The 22,555-nt window shown below is 37.1% G+C and overlaps 1 protein-coding gene across 1 annotated transcript in view; it reads left to right on the top strand.

Moving 5' to 3' along the window:
* The window catches only part of LOC148935313 (uncharacterized), a 343,230-nt gene that overhangs the window by 196,757 nt on the left and 123,918 nt on the right, over nt 1-22,555 (top strand). The gene's annotated exons all lie outside the window — the stretch shown is intronic.

Below are 22,555 nucleotides of genomic sequence, written 5' to 3' on the forward strand. Positions count from 1 at the left end.
TGAGTTGCCGCCGCGGAAATGCGACATTTTTGTGTTACGTTGTGTTGTTGTTACGCCCGAACGGTGTTCCGCTCGGCGCTGCCGTCACATCGATTACTAATTTGAAGATCGTTCCTTGCCGACGTAGTTGGAGCGGTTGTCAAGGATGGTTGTTGTTACGCGGAGACTTGAGGCGGACGGACGTGTGTCCGCGGTGTTGTAATTGTTTCGTTATTAATAAAGTTTTCTCAAGTTTTTATTAAGAAAGTTGTTATTCCGCGCGCAGCTCATCCGCAACTCGCGATTCATGACCGCCGCGAGCGCGACAATATATATATATATATATATATATATATATATATATATATATACACATGTATATATATATATATATATATATATATATATACATATATATATATATATATGTATATATACATATATACATGTGAAATATACATATATACATGTATATTTCTATCAATGGCATTACAGCTCAAGGTCGAGCCATGGTCTCCCGAAGCTTAGCCCTCCACTCGTCACGGTCCTCATGTCAAGGTCAGCACTTCTCCTTCAGTCTCTCAAACCTAGAAATTTCCTCGCATCCGTATCCACTGCATCCTCCCACGTTGCTTTCGGTCTTCCCCATCATAGTTTGCATGTTTTCAAGATTCTCTTAGATACTCTTGTTTCCTCCATACGTTACACGTGTCCGATCTATCTAAGTCTCATGAGACTTATGTTGTCTGATGGTTTAGGTATTTTGTACAGCTGATACAGTTCATAATTGTATCTTAATCTCCATAAATCTTCTTCTTGCAGTGGTCCATATATTTTTCGCAGAATTTTTTTTCGAAAGTGTCTAAAATCTCACGCATCTCTGCGTAATTATTCAAGCCTCGCATCCATACGTAACTACACTACGTATAAGAGACACGGATGGTGTCTCGACACCAAGTTCACGCGCAGCGAAGTTTGCGTAGAACGGTAGTGGCGAGACGCCTGTGGCTCTCTTTACGCGAGACCTCAGGATGAACTCGGTCTACATTTTCATATCTCAGCAACGACTGTATTGATTAAATTCTAACTACGCTTAATCGATAGCTGAATCAAATTATATAAGAAAAATTTTTTCATTTTTTTTTTCGTGTTTTACAAACTGAGATATCGCAACGCAATCGCGACGCAAAGTTCAGATTGGTAAATTTTAAGAAACGTCCTCGCCGTTACTTTCTTTTTTCTGGAGGCGCTAATGAATGCCTCTGTATGATAGTGCAGCGCTCATTTTTTTGATAAGTCTTTGATAGATATCCTTCGTGTGAAGTTGTATGTATTGATTAATAAAAAGGAAGGTATAACGTGTATCATATGTAATAGTAATATTGTGTAATATTGTGTACAGTAATATTGTGACATATAATACATTGAAGAAATAGTCAAATCGGTCTAACAAAATAAATAATTTAAATAAAATAAATAATAATTTTACATTAAATTGAAGAAAATATTGACTAAAATTAATTTATATCAAAATGTACCCAATTATATAAATATATTTACTTAACTATATTAATGATATTACTATTCACAATCATGATTTATAAGAAATATAATAATGTTATTTCTAAAAATGTTAATTAAAAAAAATTTTATAATTTTTAAAAAATGACGTTCGACACAATTAGAAAGATATTTCTTTGCACTATTACTTATGTTTCAACCATGACGGAAACTAGATGATCTTAAAAATAGATGTGACACCTACAAAGAATCATTTCACTGAATTAAATCACATCTTGTTAAAGCACAATATCAAGAACAATTAGAAGAATTGAAAACGGCATTTGAAACTGCAAAACAATTAGTTCAGAAATATCTAGATAATGAAATGATTGCAAAAACAACAGGATGCATCTCAAGATGATCCAGAAAATGCAATAAGTATGCAAACATAGAAGCGAGTGAAGTCATGCAAGACTTTAAAGATCTTGGAACTAAAATTAAAGAAGAGGATGTTTCTGAAATAATAATAAAATTAAACATAGATCAAAGAGAGTATTTGATAGAGTTATTGGCACTATTAAATTAGATAAATCAGTATTACGATTATATTGTTACGTCCGCGTCGGTCATAATCATTAACCACGCACACGCTCCTGCGATTCCGCACACTCGCGCGATACGCTAGGAAACCGCACGTAATGATTCAACACTCTTTTACAAAACACGAAGGCTTTATTCAAGCCTAGAATAACTACAAGGAATTCGGCACACGTAATGCCACGAGCAAAACATCCATGGCGTAAACAAACACTCCGTTACCTGAACAGTTTCACTTCTTCTTCATACGGCGCACAGTAGGATCAAATGAAAAATTGTCTTTCATAATTGTTCAGAGTTCACAAGTCTTAACCGATTTTAATGTTTTTTTTTTAATTAAAGTTTATTTAATTGCATACAAAGTTAAGGAAGCGGATTTTTTAATTGCATTTTCATTTCAAAATGGCGGACGTAAAATGGCGGGTAAAAAAACAGAAATCGTGCTTCATAATTATCTACAGCTTGTAAATCTTAATCAATTTTAATATTTTTTTTTTAATTAAAATTTATTCAATTGCGAACAAAGTTGTCGCTCAGTTGTAGCTCATTTTTTGATTGGTCCTCTGTTTTAAAATGGCGGATGTAAAATAGCGATTAAAAAGTACAATGCATTTATGATTTTAAACTGATTTGTACTAAATTAAGTGTATGTATTATTTTGTCGTCACAGATTATGAATTTACTATTAAAATTACGAAATTAATTGTAATAAATGCAATATTGCTGCTGTAAACAATATATATATATATATTTATTAATATTTTATTAATATATACAAGGTGTCCCAAAACTCTCGCATTTGGAATACACTACGTGATTTTTTATCCTAAAAGAAACAACTTTTTCCTTTAGCAAAATTGCGTGCGACGAGTAATTTTTACAATAAATCAGATTAAAAGTGACGAATACGCGTATGTGCGTAGCGGTCACGGCTGACATGCGTTCCTCAGGCCGGCGGGGCCTGAGACTTAATCTTTGACGACTTCACGTACTGTATTGTTTAAAATATAATACAAGTTAACAAAATAAGTATTGTTTTCATCCTTTACGTAACGATTCAATAAAAAAATTATTATCTGATTTCGTAGCATTATCTGGAAATAAAAATAAATGTAAATTATATGGTGTATGAATTGAGCAATCTATTATTTTAATTATTTTTTATCGTCGTATGCTCATCGCATATGACAATAAAAAAAATATTAAATTTAACGAATATTTATTAATTACGTGAGTACGTAATCATGAAAAGTAAAAAAATTGATTTTTTCATAATAATGTAATGAAGCATTTGAAAGTGCTCCGTTACTAGCGCGCTACGCGGCCCACATCATCCGGGGCCGCCCGAACTTCCCTGACCGCGACCGAACAATACACGCGCGCCGCTGATCTGTCACGCGTCGACGGCGTGACAAATCAGCTGTTTTGTTTAAACAATTATAATTAATCACACGTCGACATGTAGCACAAAAATGGGTATAAATATCCGGCAAATTTTTGTAAAAGACTCCAGACCTGTTCGATCATCCGACCCATCCGCTTTCAAAAGCACCGACCCAACTTGAACAACGCGAGAATCTTCTCGCATCGAATACCGAGCGTTCTCAGTATTTCCGTTCTTTCCTTTCGCGAAAAATTGGAATGTTCTCGGGTTTTTCTTTCACGAAATACCGAACGTTCTCAGTATTCTCGTTTCCTTCTCGTCCAAAAATCGGAGCGCTCTCGGACTTTTCTCCTACGAAATATCGGGCGCTCGCGATATTCTCGTTTCCTCCCTGTCCGAAAAATCAGAACGTTCTCGGACTTTCTTATGAAATATCGGGCGCTCGCGATATTTCCGTATTCTTGCATATTCAAAAGTCGGAGCGTTTTCGGACTTTTCCTATGGTATACGCGAGAAACACGTATTATCGCAAGCATCAACTATCTAGCTTTGCTAGCAACCCGCTTAGCAAGACCCGCATGTCTAAACGCTCGACACAACGCGGGCCCGGTTGCCACGCACTGCGTATACGACGGTCTAGCGACTGTCACCCATCGCATTCGCGATTTAACCGCGCTACGAATATCACAAAGCGGCAAGCGAAAACCATATGCGAATGGCGCTACGCTAAGAGAGACAAGACATCCTCTATGTAAATCTCTAGTAATCTCACATCTAAGTTAATAATAAATCCTTTCGAGCAATTAAATCCAGACGACTGCGACTCTTTCCCGAACACGGAATTCGACGAGCATCTCCGAGCTCACGTCCCCCCCCCCCGTATTCGTACCGTGTATTGTCCAACCGCGCAAGGACGTACAAGTGTCTAAATAATTCGTCAAATTCAATATTTTTTATATGCAATTGTTGCATTTATTGTTATATGCAATTGTGCAGTAATTAAAATAATAGAATGCTCAGTTTACACCATTATACCCATACAATATACCATATTATTTACATTTATTTTTATTTTGAGATAATGCTACGAAATCAGACAATTTTTTTATTAAATCGTTAAAGAATGAAAACAATACTTATTTTATTAACTTTTATCATATTTTAAACAATATAATATGTGAAGTTATCAAAGATTAAGTATCAGACCGCGGTGACCTGAGGAACGTGCGCCAGACCGCCCTGACCGCTACGCACATACGCGCGCTCACTTTTAATTTGATCCACTGTAAAAACTACTCGTCGCACGCAATTTTGCTAAAGAAAAAAGTTGTTTCTTTTAGCATAAAAAATAACGTAGTGTATCCCCCAAAGCGAGAGTTTTGGGACACTTTGTATAAATATATATATATACATATATATAGGTATGTATGTACGACTGAGCGTTTCGCTCGACATTACCCTCATATCGATTTCCAACCTGAAGATTTCCTTTCCTTGCCGACGCGGCATTAAGCGGTTGTCAAGTTGTTGTTGAGAAAGTATTTATATTGATATATATAAATTTATATTGAATTGTAGAAAGCCCTTGTTAGTTCCCGTGCTTCTGTGTTTAATAAAGTATGTTTCTACATTTCTTCTTTCTCTCTTCCTTCCTTGGCGTGAGTGTAACGCGAGTGAACCCGCCGTGAGCGTGACATTTTTAGGGGCTCGTCCGGAATCGGAGAAACATGGCAGAGCGTCAAGTGGAATTGACACGAAAGGAATTAGCAACAGAAGTGGGACAAGAAGGAGTTGGGGAGACGGGTTGTCTCGGCCAGGAAGAGAGTTTGTGTGCGAACGGAGGATTCGGAAACGAGCCTGGAGATGATTCTCCGTATGACTATAGAGGAGTTTCGCCTTCTTAGAGAGGAGCGTGCAGAGCGGCGACGCGGAGAAGAAGAGCAGGAAGAATCGGTGCGGCAGTTTGAGGAGCAACTACCCATACCAGACCATTCAAATCCGATTTTTAATCTCGGTCTCGGTTTAAAAGTAAAGCCCGACACATATGACGGAAATTTTCCTTTGTGAGAATTATTATCTCAGTTTGAATTAATCGGGCAAATAGATGGGGAAATTCGAAGAAAGTGGTCTCGGTCGTATTGGTTTCTTATTTAAAAAGGAAAGCCTATTCAATTTTAAAGGAGGGGACGGAATTGGAAAATTCGCAATATAGCGAATTAGTTTCAAGATTAGAGTTTTACGTTTTGGGGAAAAACTTTCGGCATAAAATTACTACATGTAGTAAGTTTATAAATCGAAAACAAAAATTATAAAAGGATGGGATTATAAAAGGCTGGGAAGGCAACAGTTTTAGATAAGGAACAGAAAATTGAAATATCTAACTGGGCAAGAAGTTCTCATTGATTTTAAAATAAATGTTAAAGTCGAGATAGAGAAGTTTTCCTTAGAATTTCCGATGTATATGGCGGAAATTGAGTATGAATGCATCTTGAGAGCAGATTTTCTTGTTAAAATCGGGCAGAATAGGATCCTCAATTCGTTCTTTAGCAATGACATTTCTGGAAAAGAAGGAAACCTATTTTGTTCTTGTATTAGTTTCTCAGAAAAGAAAGTTCCTGACTTTTTATTAGATTTCTTTAATAGGAATTCAGAAAGGTTAAATGATTTACAACAGAAAAGTTTTTCTGAATTTCTCGAAGAATTTCTCGAAAGATATCTTTTCGGAAAATATTGTAGCGGGTAATTGCTCGGTAATAATGCACTCAATTTTTGTAGGAAAATCGAATCCTATAAAACAGATTCCTAGACGCATTCCCTTTCAGATGCGAGATGAAGTGAAGAAAATTCTTGAGGAAATGAAGCAGCAAGAGATGATTGAAGAATCCCATAATCTTTGGATTTCACCTGCGGTCATAGTGAAGAAGGATGGGATGTTGAGGTTCTGTGTGGATTACAGAAAGCTCAACACAGTCACCAAGAAGGATTATTACCCACTCCTAAGAATTGATGATCTTCTTGATCGATTGTCAGGAAATTCTTGGTTTTCCACATTGGATTTAAAAAGTGGATACTGGCAGGTGAAACTTCGTCCAGAAAATAAGAAAAAGACAGCATTCTCAATAGGAAACGGTTTGTGGCAATTTACTGTGATGTCATTTGGGTTACGTAACAGCGACTTTTGAGAAGTTAATGGAAAAAGTTCTTCATCAGATATTATATAAAATCTGTTTATTTAGATGATGTTGTGATTTTCAATAAGACCTTCGAGGAGATGTTGGCTAATCTTCGGGGAGTTTTTCTTCCTTTTAGAGCAGCAAATTTAAAAATAAATCCAAAGAAATGTTCCCTGTTTGGAAGGAAAGTTAAATATTTAGGTCATGAAGTCTCGGAAAAAGGAATCTCTACTGATTCTGAAAAGATTGCTTCCGTGCTGGAATGCGAAATAAGAAGTAAGTCCATAGCTTTTTAGGATTTTGCTCCTATTATAGGAAATTTGTTAGAGGATTTTCGCAAATTGCAAAACCTTTATTTTCCTTGACGGAGAAACAGTGTAGATTTGTTTAACATGAACATTGTCAAGAGTCATTTGAAAAGCTAAAGCGATATTTGATTTCTTCTCCTTGTTTTTTCCAATTGGGACAGGAAAATTCATTTTGGGTACTGACGCCTCGAATCATGGCATTGATGCTGTTTTATCCCATATTTCAGAAGGAAAGGAGAGAGTAATTGCTTATTTTAGGGTTAAGTAAAACCGAAAGAAATTATTGTGTTACTCGTAGAGAGTTGTTAGCAATAGTTGACTCTTTGAAAAGTTTTTATCACTACTTATATGGATAAGAATTCTTAATAAGAACTGATCATTTCTCTTTGATGGTTGATGTCTTTTAGAGAACTAGAAGGTCAGTTGGTTGATTCCGCTGATTGGAACGTCCTCAGCAATGTAATTTCGAAATTTTTCATCGAACAGGGAAATCGCATGGGGATTATCAAGACGCCCCTGTGCGGAAAGTGACTACAATTATTGTGCCAGAGTGGAAAGAAAAGAGGAGGAAAATAAAGGGGAATATTTAGGAAGAATAGTTTTAGAGGGAAAAGAATCAAAGGATAGACAGGCATCGCAGTTAGAAGATCCTTCGATTGTTGAAATTCTTCGGAGTAAGGAAATATTATAGATAAACGCCCTCTTCGACATCATTTCCGGGAATATTTCTTCGAAAATTTATTGGTCTCAATGGGATTCTCTGGTTATTAAGGATGAAATTCTTTGTAGGAGATGGGAGTCTCCTGATTTGAAAACTGTTATTTTTCATATGATGTGGTAAATGGGCAAATGAGAATCAGCGCTGTTTACGGTGCGCAACTGACATTCTTCACAACTTAAAAATATATAAAACATACGTTTCGACTCTAGTTTGAGTCATCTTTAGTATATAAAGATAAAGACAAGATACTGTGTTCAACCGATGTGCTCACTGAATGTTAAATTCGCTAACTAGAATTATTATGACCGCGCAACCATGTCATTCTTAAAGAGACAGGACAGTCTTTAAGGAGTTGTCAGTTATCAGATGAACACAATTCACACTAACCGAAAGCACGCGCAGGATTGCGGCGCGGTTCGCACCGAGCAGCACACCAACAGTACATCCACACGCCTTGAGCTCCAGGCAGTGACTGAGCGATGACTCCATAATTCAACAACTTGTCATCAAACAAAGCCGAAGTTACAATTTGCTCAAGACGGAAACGTACGCAATGCAAGAATTTAATGTCAGATTGTGAATTTAAACTATTATTCTGTTTTTTAATAAAAAGCATCTCTGAGATTAATCGTTTCTACAAATTACGTTCACAATCTAATACTTTCACACCGTTCCAATCAAAATCATGATCGTAATCTAATCTGTATTCGGATTATATCTATAATGACTGAAACTGTGTGTTCGTGTTTCTATGTATATATCAGATGTACAAAAAATTCTGAGCTTTAGATTTCATACAACCGAAATAACAATTTAAATTTTATATATATCTTCCCATATTTTATATATATCTTCTTTTGTGGTTTTAAAGCATTGACATTTGGTCTTCTAAAATGCCATACGGTTTGGCGTTTGATGCACATAACTTCAAAAATCAATAGTGTTCACGATGGCAATAACAAAAGAGCATATTCGATTTTCCATCCACTTCGCGTTTCATCTGAAGAAAAATGCTGTTGAAGCCACTGCAATGATTTGTGCTGCATATGGAGAGAACGCTGTAAGTCATACTACAAGTAAAAGATGGTATCAAAAATTTCGCCAAGGAGATTTCAGTCTTGAAGATGAACCGTGTGCTGGACGCCCTCAAAAGATTGAAACGGACGAATTGCAAGCACTGCTGGATATAAACTCTGCGCAAACTGAAAAGGAGCTTGCAGAATAGCTTGGCGTTACGCAGCAAACCATTTCCGTACGTTTACATACGATGGAAAAGGTTCAGAAGGAAGGCAGATGGGTTCCGCATGAATTGTCCGAAGACAACAAAAATCGTCGGCGTGACACTGCATTCACTTTGCTTTCAAAGTTCCGGAAAAAAAATTTTCTGCACAAAATCATTACAGGCGATAAAAAGTGAATTCTTTATGATAATCCTAAACATAGAAAATTATGGGTTGACTCTGGTCAACCTTCGACATCGACGCCAAAGCCCAATGTCCACGTCAAGAAGGTTTTGCTCTGTATCTGGTGGGATTGGAAAGGTGTTGTATTACGAGTTGTTATAACCGAGTGAAATAATCACGGCAGACTGCTATCAACAACAATTGACCAATTTGAGCGATGCATTAGAAAAGAGGCCATTTACTGGCCAAGGACGTCGTAAAGTGATCTTGCTTCATGACAATGCTCGATCACATGTTGCGAAAGCGACTCAGGACCATATCTGCGTTAGGCTGGGAACTTCTCCCGCACGCGGCGTATAGCCCAGATATGGCGCCTTCCGATTACTACCTATTCCGGTCGCTGCAGCATCATTTGGCTGATACACATTTCGTGAGATTTGAAGAGATACGAAGATGCATTGATGACTTTATTGTTTCGAAGCCGGTGAGTTTCTATCATCAAGGAATTTGCAAGCTACCCGAAAGATGGCAAAAGGTCGTTGATGCAAACGGGGAATATTTCGCTGATTAATATTTTTTTGTTTGTTTTTGAATAAAGATTGAATTTTACAAAAAAAGCTCAGAACTTTTTTGTACACCTAATAATTCTGGTATTCATGCAGTCTCCTTTTTAATTATCTCATTGTTTGTCCGACACAGCATGCATCAGCTGCCGCAACAGATCTTGTACACTACATTCCTTTTGGAGTGTTGGTAGAGCGTCCTTATGAACCCTGATCATGTCTCTCAACTTATTCATATGCGGTACTTAAAGTACGCGGGTTTTGCGTTGAAATCATTGACAACTTTTTTGAGTTTAGTCGCAATTCCCGGAACAAAAAGTAAAGTGAACCATTTTATTCTCCGTGATTGCACTGTTGTATGCACTGTTGTATTTGATATGCTTGATCTGTCTTCTCTCTTGAATAAAGTTTTTAGTCTCGAATGGATATTATCAAAGATAAAACTGAGAGGATAATCATTCATTAACAAAGTCGTGATCACCAAATTCAAGTTTTTTTTTTAATGGTATTTCGGGTGAGACAGTAAGAACGCTCTACCGATGATTCCAGCAATGGTGTCTCTTTTTTGGGCGAGAAGATGCTATGAGTGAAAATTGACCTTCCCGAGAATGTGGGTTTATGAAACCAATCAATTTCGACGTTCTTATTAATAACCTTTAAGGTCAAATCGAGAAAATTCAATTCACTCCTCCCTCCTTCCTACTTCAACAGTAAATTGCAATCCAGGGTGGTACGAATTGAACCTTCCAAGAATCTCATCAATCAATCGGGAAGGAATGGCTATTGCAATGTCGTCGACATATCTATAAAAAAATGATAAACGTGCCTTAACACTCTCGAGCATGATCTCCTCCAAATTTCTTAATACTAAATCAGCTATGATCGAAGATAATAGGGAACTCACGGATTCCAAAAATTTGCTTATAAATTACATTGTCGAACGTAAAGAAGGTAGAATTTAAGACAAACGAGACTGCACCTAAAAATTCATTCTTAGGGATGTCGCAGTTCTTCGAGATGTCTCCCCTTAACAATATTGTCAACTGATAGATCGATAGGAACATTGGTGAACAAAGAGATCACATCGAAAGAAATAAGTCTGTGTCATCAGACAATTGTATGTTAGATAACTTGTTAGCAAGTTTAAAACTTATTATTTTTCAAATTGTTGTTCCTCATAAAATGATACAACAGATTTTGGAAGAGTTTTGTTTATGATTTTCCTACAGCATTTTTGAGTTAATAAAACTCTTGAGAAGATTCAGAAGTATTTCTTTTGAGCAAACAAGATGTGAAACATTGGATTAGGACCTGTAAAGTTTGCGTTGCTAAAAAAGGTCCTGCTGGAAAGGAAAAATCTGCTTTTCAGATTTATAATGTGGGAGCTCCCTTTGAGAAGATGCAGATGGACGTGTTAGGCCCCTTACCATTTTCTTCTTCCGGGAATAAATATTTATTAGTAATGACTGATTGTTTCTCAAAATGGATGGAAGCTTTTCCACTGAGAAATATCAAAGCTAGTATGAATAGCAGAAGTCTTTGTAAGTCAGAATCTAGGCGTGGATTGCCATTAGAAATGCATACGGATTAGGAAAGGAATTTCGAATTGCGAATGTTCCAGGAGTTATGTCAAATTTTAGTAATAAAGAAAACATATTACTCCTCTTCATTCACAATTCAATGATCAGGTGGAACGACAACATCAGATTTTGTTAAATTATTTATCTAAATTTATTTCAGAAAACCAGAGAGATTGGGATCGTTGGGTTTTCTTTAAGATTATTGGCTTACAATTTCTTCTAAACATGAGATCACAGGTTTTATTCCTGCAGAGTTGAATTTGGATAGAGAATTAAGATTGCCTATATATCTTTTTTGTGGTTGTCCTCCTGAAACCAGTAATGTTCCCCAAAAAGAAGGATATTCATTTAAATTGATGAAGAGATGAATCATATCCATAATGTTGCGAGTCAACGTATGGATTTAAGATATAAAAATGAATTATGATCGAAAGGATAGACGGTTGAATTTTGTGCCTGGTCAGAAGGTTTGGTTTATAATCCTCAAAGGATACGAGGTAGGATTCCCAAGTTGCAAAGTAATTGGGAAGGACCTTATGAGATGGTTAGGAAAATAAATGACGTAATTTATTGCATTCGTAAAACAAAAAGACATAAAAATAAAGTGGTACATTTAGATAGATTAACTCCATTTGAGGAAAAGAAAAATTTGTAAGGAAAAGAATCGAAGCTGAGCCTGTAAATATGTAAAAAGAGATATGTGAATATTTCATTTTTAGGGAAACAATTAATTTGAAAGAGAGTTCTTTAAGTAAATACTGTTTATGTTTTCGTTTCTTGTTTGAGGTTTGTTGGCTTTAAGAAGAAGATCTTCTGTCTGAACATCCAGTTTAAGAAATCCTTTTTTTTTTTAAGAAGACCGCATCGCCCTCGGTTTTTTTTAACCGTGGTTTTTCCAAGAGACTTAGGGCGAATGCTGAGACGGAGACTTGAGGTGTCCGTAAGGACGAAAGGATCCATGGAAACTGGTTTCCGTTTCTCCCCTCCGTTTCTCCCCTCCCCCTTGTCCGAAGATTCAAAAGAAAAGTGCGCAAGACACAAACATAAGATGAAGAAGCATCAGAAAAGAAGAAAGAAGAGGGAAAATGACCTCGCAGCGGCACGGAACTTCCGGGAAGGGTGAAGTTTGGGACTGGTTCGGCGCTCGGTAACCCGCAGCAACAGCTCGTAGAGCAGGAAGTCGACAGATACTCTGAGAATTTCACCATGGAAGACGAAGCCGATTTTTCTATGAGGGAGTTCCCTGGAATTCAAGATGACAATTTCGAAAAGGAAGGGGGAAGTGTTACGACCGAGCAATTCCGCTCGACACTACCTTCATATCGATTTCCAACCTGAAGATCGTTCTTTGCCGACGCGGTCGTCAAGCAGTTGTCAAGCGTTGTTGTCGTGAGAGAGTCGACGGCGCGCGAGTTTAAGTCGTGTCGCGATGAATTCATATTAAATTGTCGAAAATTCTTGCTAGCTCCCGTGCTTCTGTGTTTAATAAAGTGTTCCTATATTTCCTATAGTTCTTATATTTCTTAAATTTTTCTCTCTTCCTTCCTTGACGCGAGTGAAACCGTGAGCGCGACATATATATATATGTCGCGCTCACGGTTTCACTCGCGTCAAGGAAGGAAGAGAGAAAAATTTAAGAAATATAAGAACTATAGGAAATATAGGAACACTTTATTAAACACAGAAGCACGGGAGCTAGCAAGAATTTTCGACAATTTAATATGAATTCATCGCGACACGACTTAAACTCGCGCGCCGTCGACTCTCTCACGACAACAACGCTTGACAACTGCTATAATATAAGAACTATAGGAAATATAGGAACACTTTATTAAACACAGAAGCACAATACATTTACACACACACACACACACACATATATATATATGTGTGTGTGTGTGTGTGTGTGTGTGTGTGTGTGTGTGTGTGTGTGTGTGTGTGTGTGTGTGTGTAAATGTATTGAGTTGTCGGAAAAGTATTTTTTCTATGTTTTTCAAAGGTCATTTATTTATATAAAGAACAAAGATCAATCAATGATATATTGCCCATTTTGATAACCTTTTGCCATCTTTCAATGAGTTTCATAATTCCTCGTTCATAGAAGAACCTCTCTTTATCGGCGAAAACTGAACAAGGTGCTGATTTACAGCCTCATCTGAATTAAACGTTATACCATGCAAGGAGTTTTGAAGAGAGCGAAATAAGTGGACGGTGAGGTTAGGCGAGTATGGTGAGTGTGGCAAACATCCCATCTAAACTCCAATAATTTTTGACGGGTAGTCAAATTTATGTGTGGTCTCGCGTTGTCGGAACACAACTCCTTTATGATTAACGAGCTCTGAATGATGGATTCGTTCAAACTGTTCAATTGTCGACAATACACATTCGAATTGATTGTTTGGTTCCTTGGTAGGAGCTCGAAAAACACGACACCTTTAAAATCCCATCACACTGAGAGCATAACCTGCCTCTGATGAATGTTTGCTTTTGATGTCGTTTGAGGCGAATCATCACGTCGGGACCAAGACCGTTTGCGCATCACATTGTTGTAAACAATCCACTTCTCATCAGCAGTCATCAGTCGCTTCAAAAAAGGATCATTTTTCTCACGTTTAATGAGCATATCGCAGATGTTTATACGCGCCGTCAAATGAACTTCTTTGAGTTCATGAGGAACTCAAATGTCGAGCTTGCTTACGTATCCCAGCTTCTTCAGGTGAACGCTTGAATGATGGATGTTCAATGTTTCTGCAATCTCTCGTATTGTGAGTTTGACTCGATCAATGCCTTTTGTCGTAGTATTTTACACATACTTGTATTTTACACATTTATGCAGTAACTGCATAACGATATGTTACATGATAAGTATTCACCATACGATATCGCCAATAAATATAGCGATGCTAAAATGAATTTGTCGAACATCAATCAACTTCGGTAGGCCTCCCTGACTGAAGAGCGTCGTTGAGGTCAAAATCACCAGCACGGAATTTCATGAACCATCGTTGGCACTGACGTTCTTGTAAAGCATTGTCACCGTAAATTTTACGCAACTTTTCACAAGCCTGATGCGCGTTTTATGGAAATAAAACAGTAATATATGGCGAAAATGCACAATTTGGTCTTCTACCTTCAACTTGTTATAAAATCTTCAAAACTCAACCAAATCGCTCAATTTTTTTTTTTTAGAATGAAGCTAGAACTGTCAGCTGTCAAATGACATAGCAATAACATAGATGCGAATTAAAAAATGTAATAATATACCAATTTCTAATGAAATAATTGAAACTAATAGTAAAAAAAATAACATTCTAATTTTAGTGTATATTTTCATTAATAATTACAACAAAAATCTACGATGATGTTGCGAGTGCTGCAACCTAAATGACGCAAACCAATCTTGCCGTAACACTGCTGATCCAGCTAGAATCCCAAGGATTCTGACTAACTCGAGATTTACTACGATCTGATTTGCGTCAGACGCAAGATCTGATGTAAGTGACGATACGAACGCAAGCAACTTCAATCGCGGAGAATTTTTGCTGACGTCCTACGACAGCAGCGTATTCCATCCGGCCAAGTTCCATACCGTCTCGCGAGACGCAAGTCAGATAAAAATGGCAAATCAGCCGTCAAGAACGCCCGATTACGACCGATTACAGAAGAGTGACGAGTAATTAGAGCTAGATGACGAAGCAAGGCAAATGAGAGCCACTCTAAATCAGCCACATTAGAAAACCGATCCAGAAATTTCGCGCGATTCACGAGACATAATGCTAACCGAAATAAAGAGTATGCGAGCGCTATGAGCCATATGAGTCATATGAGCCGTATGAGTCAGCTAAAAATGACGAGGATGCTGACGTGGAAAATAAATAATGAACCGAGAGAGATGATATACGGGTGTACGATGAACGACCTCCGGAATTCGCGAGATCCGTGAAACGTACGTGATTAAAAGAAGCTCACGATATGATTCCGGAATTCGACGGAGTCTCGCACAAGCTACCGGAATTCTTAAGCACGACATCGTATGCCATGAAAAACACAAATCCAAGAGAGGAAAGCATGCTAGAAGCGATACTGTGTACAAAATTAAAAGGAAGAGCCATAACAGATTTCCTAACGCGAGATATACGCGACTTTGTAATTAAAAGTAATTAAAACGAGAACTGAGAGTACTATCTCAGCAAAAAGAGTACCACACACTTGCAATTAGAATTCAACACATTGAAACAAAAGATGGAAGAATCGGCAAGAGCGTTCGGATTATGAACAGATAAACTGGCCATGGAATAATATGATTCAATGATCGAAGGACGACAAAGCATGATGGAATCAAAAAGAGCGATCTTAGAAATTATACAGCAACAGGCCCTATATAATTTTCAATTAGGACAAGATGACATAAAATTATTAGTACATGCGCAACACTATACGACGTTGCAAGACGCCATAACCGACGCGAACGTGAACGAAAAATTAAGGGAAATTCCCCCAACAGGAAATTTCGGGCGTCCGAAAGCATGTATATCCCATCCACCCGTGAAAATAGATTGCCGCAATGTTACAAATACGGAAAAATAGGATACTACGGCCGAGATTGCCGAACGAATAAATTTATCAGCCGATTCCCCCTACCACAACCAGACAGGCAACCACGTATAAATGCAATGAATAAATACTGCACGCACTGCAAAAAATACATAACCGTGCAGAATGCTGGGTACTTCACGACAAAATCGAAAAAGGGGTCACTCGCCAAACCAAAAATAATAATGCAAATAAAACGCAAATAAATACAATGATAAAGACGAGACGAGATAAATCGCGAAAAAAGAACACTGACTCAGAGTCAAGCAGCAATAGCGGTGACGAAAGTGAAAGACCGAAGGTCAGAGCTACGCGCGCGGTCGGAAAGTATCAAGTAACACAAGTCACGCGAAGAGAAGCGCGCAACGGGCTAGAATTAATAACATTATCAATAAAAGAGGCAAAAAAGGGGAAAACAACTTTTCTCTTAGACACTGGCGCTACACCTTAATGAAAATCGGAAATTTCAAAAGCGAAACTCCAGTGCATGAGAAACGCATTGCGTTAATTGGCGTGACAGGACATAAGACCCACACGTTAGGAAAGGTAAAATTAACAATAAAACTAAAGAAAAGAAGAAATTCGCCACTCAGTATACGTGGTCAGAGACGATTTTCCCATGGATTACAAGGGAATACTCGGAATCAATTTCCTAGTTAAACAAAAAGCAAGATGCGATCACGGGAAAAAAATATTAAGTATCGGTAACAAATCTGAAACTGCAACCATATCAAAAAGTACTGCTAAAACCGCGCAGCGAATTATCGAAGCAATTACCCATAAAAATCAGATAATAAGACCAGAACAACCGAGACCAGAACAACTGTATTTATCAGATGCTGCCTGATGAATCCCAAAGAATTCACTTGTCCGATAAATATAATGAATACAACCGAAGAACCCGTTGAAATAAGCATATCAATAGTGAACTTAGAAGAAATAGAAACAAAGAGCATTGAAATACTGAATACGGTAAAAAAAGACACTGAGACTATAGGCGAGAGGAGAAAACGAGTGCGAGAACAATTACGCACAGGTCACCTAAACATCGAAGAAAAAGAAACAGTGGAACAAATATGTAATGACTATTGCGACATATTTCATTTGGAGGGTGACTCAATCTCACACACGATCGCGGTGCAACACGAGATCATCACGCGCGCAAATAGCGCACCGGTCAATGTCCGACCATATTGCCTGCCCGAGAAACACAAGGCGGAGGAATAAGCAGATAAAAAAAATGCTCGAAGAAAAAATTATCCGTTCAAGCACAAGCCAGTGGAACGTCTCAAAATTAGTCGTCCTAAAGAAGGTCGAGTATCTAAACTATGCATTGTCATAGACTTCCGGAAACTAAATAATTTAACAATAAAAGATTCGTTTCCTTTACCTAATATTATGGACATTCTCGACTAGCTAGAGAATGCAAAATACTCTTCGACGCTAGACCTCGGTCGGGTTACCATCAAATAGTAATGCACGACAAAAATAAAAGCAAAATGGCTTTCTCCACGCCGTACGAGCATTACGAGTTTAATCGGATGCCCTTTGGTTGCGCCCGCCACGTTTCAGCGATTAATGAATTCGGTGTTAGCGGGAATACAGGGCATAAGATGCTTTGTATATTTGGACATCGTCGTTTACGACGACCAAACTTAAAAGAACATAATAAAAGACTAATCGAAGTATTCCAAAAATTAAGAAACTATAACCTGAAATTACAACCGAACAAGTGTGAGTTCCTAAGAAAAGAAGTGACATACTTAGGTTACATTATTTCAGAAAAAGGTAATATATTATTCCAAATTTATTAAAAATAACGGCCATAACAAACTTTTCAATACCCAAAAAAGTAAAAGACGTGTAATCCTTCAGAGGATTAGGTAGGTATTACAGAAGATTCATTGAAAATTTTTTGAAGATCGCAAAATTATTAACGAAATTAACCAGAAAAGATGAAACATTCAATTCAATTGGACGGAACAACAAAAGAACAATAAAACGCATTCGAAACGCTAAAAGAAAGGTTAACGATCGTGCCAGTTACCCCGATTTTACAAAACAATTTATATTAATTACAGACGCATCCAATTACGCCATCGGAGCGGTATTGTCGCAAGGGCCAATGAGTCAAGACTGACCAATTGTTTACGCGAATAGAATTCTGACTAAAGCGGAACAGAACTATAATATGACGGAAAAAGAATTGCTAGCCGTAGAATGGGCAGTCAAACACTTTCGACCGTATCTATACAGAATAAAATTTCAAATGGTTATAGATCACAAGCCATTGATCTGATTAGCATAACAGATCTCGGCTCGCGATTAATTAAATGGAGACTCAAATTAGAAGAATACGACTATGAGGTGGTACATAAGGCCAGCAGAGGCAATATAAATGCTGACGCGCTTAGTAGAAATCCGATCGCGCTCAACACATAGATAAATAGCGTCGAGCGCGATTAAGGAAGAGCGCGAATACAGCACAGACGAAAAAGAACAAATACTATATGAATACACAATGCTTCTCTTGGAAGACATCAAGGTGTAACACGCATGATAAACCAAATAAAACTAATATACAACTGGCACGGATTAATGAAAGACGTGGAGGAGTACATCGCCAAATGCGAGTATTGCCAGAAAAACAAGTTAAGCAAAAAACTAAGATGCTCTAGTATTAACAAAAACGGCAGAAAGATTGTTCGAAAAATGCGCTCTCAGACATCGTGGGACCACTCATGGTCACCACGAAAGGAAATAAATACTTATTAATATTTCAGGATGACTTAACAAAATTCAGCAAAGCGATACCGATACCAGACCAAGAAGCAAATATAAAAAAATATTACAAATGTGAAATCTAAAATATAAAATATAAAAAATGTGAAATCTAAACTCAGAATGTTATCCGTACAACGATATGAATCTAGATTTCGACAAAAACAGGTGGTCCGTGTTGTATGAAACGTACGCGCAAGGGTTACTACGGACACGAGTATCTCGAGCCGAGTCTCACCGTCTATATAACGGTCCATTCGTAATCATCGATTGTTCTCAACAAAACGAATTTGTCAAGAGCGTAACCGTGGACGTGAGATTGGAATTTGAGATTAAGGAGAACATACCGATGAATATTACCACGTACTGTCTTATTATACACGATCGCGTGATTCAGTACAATCCGTTGACCAATGTTGTACGCAAGATCACCTAAGAGCATCGCTGGCATATGAGAGATAATAAAATCTATACGATACGATCTATAACGATACATCGAAATCAACCGCAGTCTCGAAAAATTACTCGTCATAGTCGTGCCAATGTTCGTAGACCTGCAAGGTCTCTTCGTTGGACAGTTTGTCGTAAAGGAGTTTGCTGCTCTCAGAGAACGGACCGTTTCTCTCTCATTACATTTTCGCAAACCCTATACCGTGACATTTCCTCGCAAGTGCCGATAAATCTCGCGCACGCTGGATGATACGTCATCACCATAAACTGCGATGAGACGACGAATGGTTCCATACAGCAAAGCTAAGAGTTTGATTAAAAATGTTATGCACGAAAGATGATGACAACAATGCTGTCGTATATGTCAAGGGACACGAAAAATGATAATGGTTGTGGAACTTGCTTCTGGACGATGAGCGAGAGCGCGTGTATGTCGAGACTCTGAATGCGGATGAAGACGTAGATTCTTTGAACAATCTGGACGCTGATAATACTATGCAATGCGGATATCACTACTAATTGCGCTTTACAAAATGTATTCATATTGTTTAATTGGTGATTAGATAATCATGAATAAAATAAATAAATCTGGTATATGAAATATGTTTTTTTATTTCTTTCCCTTACATTGACGATTACTTCTAACATTCCAACGATCCAATACATTTTTCCGATGAACTTTCAATCGACTAATCAAACTCGTCGCTCGCGATTATAACAACAGGGAGAAATGAAGAAGGACAGCATCTAAGACGAATCTTATATTGATTGAAATATAAACAAAACGTCTAGTACTTCAGATAAACTCAAGTTACATCCTACAAATTTTCATAGTTAGGCCTACTAAATCAGAGGTCGGTAAAACACTGAAATTGAATTGAGCACGGGCGCCCGCGAGCGCCCGCCTGTTGTGCACATCTCAGGAGCGTTTAATATTTTTAGTACCTTAAGAGTATCTAAAGTTCCGCATTTCCAAATGAAACTTAATTTATGGATCAATCAATTTCAATCTCGACAGTTGTTGCATTTTTCAAATTTATTATCTGTTGCACATTCAAGATAAGCAATAAATGAAGAATATATAAATTCACTTCAATTATTACATAATGAATTCGAATGTCGGTTTAGGGAAATGCATGTTTTAGAAGAAGACTTATTTATTTTTATGACACCTTTTACTGTTGATATTAATATTGTTCCCGCAGATATACAATTAGAATTAATAGATTTAAAATGTGACATTGCTCTTAAAATCGTTTTTATACAATGACTGACATCGTACAATTTTATTCATATATATTTCAAGAACGTTTTCCTCGACTACATGCTTGTGCTGCAAAAATAATGAGTATATTCGGTTCTACATATTCATGTAAACAATTATTTTCTATTATGAAATTAAATGAATCGATTACGCGAACAGTTAACAGATTCACATTTGAATGCAATAATTCGTTCAAGTTGTGCCAAAACGATAACACTTGATATATCATATATAATATCGAAAAACTATTATATGAATCAAATATTAATTAAATATTATAAGAGTTGTTTATTTAATATTATTATAAAAATTGTTTATTTAAAATAGATAGTTATTAATTTATGCTAATTCTGGGTCTGAATTTGTGCAACACAATATTTTTTTACTCCTTGAACAGCACGTTCAACGAACAGATTCCTGCTATCCCTTCTCCTCACTTTATTGCACTTAGCCGCCTAAGTGTCGGTCCACAATAAGTATTTAATCTTTAAGTCGTAAGAAATTGACCAATCATAGTCGATTATTCTTTTCATATTCGATTATAATTGGTCAATTTCTTACGTCTTAAAGCTTAAATCACCTATTGTGGACCGACACTAACGCTAGCCCCAGCGCGCTTGACTGGGCGCCCGCGAGCAGTGCCCACCCCTTTGCCGACCCCTAGCATACAGCAATGGGTTATACGCCGTTCGAATTAATGTACGGGCACCGAGCAAGCCTATCTACGGCACTGACGGCCCCACCGAACCGTACTACATATATGATAACCATGCACAAGAACTAAAGGGATGACTCGAAGCCACACAGAAACTCGCGAAGGAACACACGCGAGGCGAAACAAAAAGCAAAAAACTATGCCGACAAAAATACTAATAGTAAAACTTTCAGGGTAGGAGATAAAGTCCTCTTGCACGACGAAGCAGTACGTCGAGGACGATCGAAGAAATTAGAAGTACTATGGATAAGTCCATATTAAATAATCGAAAAAATTTCAGACGTGAATTATAAAATTAAATAAAAACGAAAAATCATGACTGTACATGCGAACCGACTCAATCTATTTATCGAAAATTAGAAAACGGACGCGCCTGACGGAACACTCGCGAGGAAAATTAGAAGAAACGTTAGTAGAAGCGAAGATATAATAGGATTAATAAATGAAATTAAACACATACCAATTGCGACGACGTAGCACACGTACAACTCGCCGCCACGTAGCGGCGCAGACTCGGATCTGTAGCGGGTCGCAGGCGTATCTCTCCTTGATCTACCCCGTGGACCTCTTTTGAGACGCCACTCGCAGACGCCGCCAACAATCATGATGCGCGCCCGCACGCGTAGCAGATTGCGGAAGTATATTCCCGTTCGCAAACCGTACAACGTTTTGTAACTATTCAGTGAGTACACTTTTTATTTCGTCAATCGCAAGTATAAAAACATTTAAAAAAAAAAGTAAAAAAAGTAAATGTAACAAAGGAAAGTACTATTATTGTAGTAGTAATTTTATTGCAGGTTCATTAATAGATTATGTACATATTGTTGCTCAACGGAAACCACGAGAAGGTGGTGGTCTTTTCCGTCAAAAAAATGTTTATCACAACACAACGTGTTATTTTCAAAGAATGAATGTATAGAAAAGAATAGAGAGTAGAGATGAAGAGAGTAGAATAGTAGAAAGGATAGATGGAAAGAAAAGAGACAGGAAAAGAAAGAAATTGAAGGAAAGAAAAATAGAAGGAAAAAATAAAAAGAAAAAATAGAAAGAATAGAAAATTGAAAGAATAAAAAGAAAATAGAAAGAATAGAAAGAAAATAGAAAGAATAAAAAATAGAAAGAAAAAATAGAAGGAAAGAAGAAATAGAATATAAAAGAATAGAAACAAGAGATAACAAGAGAGATAGGACGATAGAAAGATAGAAAGATAGAAAAATAGAAAAATAGAAAATAAAGCAGGAAAAAGACACGCGATACATAGAAAATAATTTGATTACGTAAAGGTTACTTTACAAGATTTATAACTCATGACAAAATTTCATTAAGAAAAACAAAACCATTTGAAAAATAAGATTACGTCTATAAATAAATAAATAAATAAATACGTTAATATATATGTATATATAAAATTTATGTATGTTATATGTAAATAAAACATGTGTTTGTTTTAATGCAAGTTCTCAATAAATTTGCCAGGTGTTAATGCTACTTAAATTTTGATTTATTTTATCAAACGCCACATGTACTAAATGTTTCTATTT

Source organism: Pogonomyrmex barbatus, unplaced genomic scaffold (genome assembly GCF_055798465.1).
Source record: "Pogonomyrmex barbatus isolate J1 unplaced genomic scaffold, ASM5579846v1 scaffold5, whole genome shotgun sequence".
NCBI classification, from domain to species: domain Eukaryota; kingdom Metazoa; phylum Arthropoda; class Insecta; order Hymenoptera; family Formicidae; genus Pogonomyrmex; species Pogonomyrmex barbatus.